General features: G+C 40.4%; 1 non-coding gene across 1 annotated transcript; it reads left to right on the top strand.

The window, feature by feature from the left end:
- Window positions 1-599: 599 nt before the first annotated feature.
- LOC111813197 lies at window positions 600-701 on the top strand. Its single transcript, XR_002818517.1, has one exon. It is a non-coding gene; the product is annotated as a small nucleolar RNA U13 (small nucleolar RNA).
- The last annotated feature ends 351 nt before the right edge of the window (window positions 702-1,052 follow it).

Raw genomic sequence — 1,052 nt, 5'->3', positions numbered from 1 at the left:
AAACAATAGAAATTTATTTCTCCCTGTTCTGGACATCAAGATATCCAAGATCTAAGCACCAGCATGTAGCTCCTACCGAGAGTCTTTGTGCTGGGTTGTTACACAGAAGTGTGAATGCTGCGTCCCTGCATGGCAGAGAAATGGCAAAAGAGAAAGGGGCAGCGCCTCACGCTGCGCTGAGGAGGTTGCTCGTCCTTTCACTCAGGTCCATTCTAATGATTTAAATTTCCTAAAGGCCGCACAGCTTAATACAGTAACAACGACAAGTAAGTTTTAACAGAGGAAATTTTGAGACATTAAGACCATAGTATATGCACTGGGAATAGAATCAGTATTGGAAAGATGTCAGCATTCTCGCGTTCAGCACGGCATTATTACCTTTCTCAACCAGCCTGTGTCTGTTGACAGACAAGCGATGTATAAAACATGGTATATGCATAAAATACAATGCAGGCTCAAAGAAGGAGTCTTTATCTATAGCAATATGGATGACCTGGAGCACATTACAGAACGCGAAGCAAACCAGGCACAGGCAGATACTGCAGGAGCTCATTTCTATGTGGAGTTTACAGTAACAAACTCATAGGATGAAAGAGCAGACCCTTCAGGTCATGAGCACGATGATTGGGGGTTCATGCGGTAGGAATGAGGTGTTTCTCCTTCAGTCCTTGTTATAATGTGGGAATATTACCTGTCTGACCTGAAAAAGTAGCTGAGCAGGAGCAGAATAGCACTTGCTAGGAGCTGAGTCAGAGGGGAAGGTAGAGAATGGAGAAATGTTGGCCAAGAAGTACAAAGATTCATTTAGATAGGATGAATGGTGGCAATGTATTGTACAGCATGATGACTATGGTGAATAATTTATTTGCACACATATAAATTGCTAGAGTAAATAGTAAATATTCTCAGCACAAAAATAAATATAACTGCATGAGCTGATTGTCTTTAGGATTTTTGAAAGATGAATATAGTACAGGACACATTTTATAATGGTATTTTATAATGAATCACCCAAGAATCACATACTAAGTACAGAAAATCTATCCACACAC

Source organism: Octodon degus, unplaced genomic scaffold, assembly GCF_000260255.1.
Source record: "Octodon degus isolate 3935 unplaced genomic scaffold, OctDeg1.0 scaffold00170, whole genome shotgun sequence".
Lineage (NCBI taxonomy): Eukaryota > Metazoa > Chordata > Mammalia > Rodentia > Octodontidae > Octodon > Octodon degus.
The sequence above is the reverse complement of the archived record's forward strand: the minus strand, read 5'-3'. Positions and strand labels throughout refer to the sequence as shown.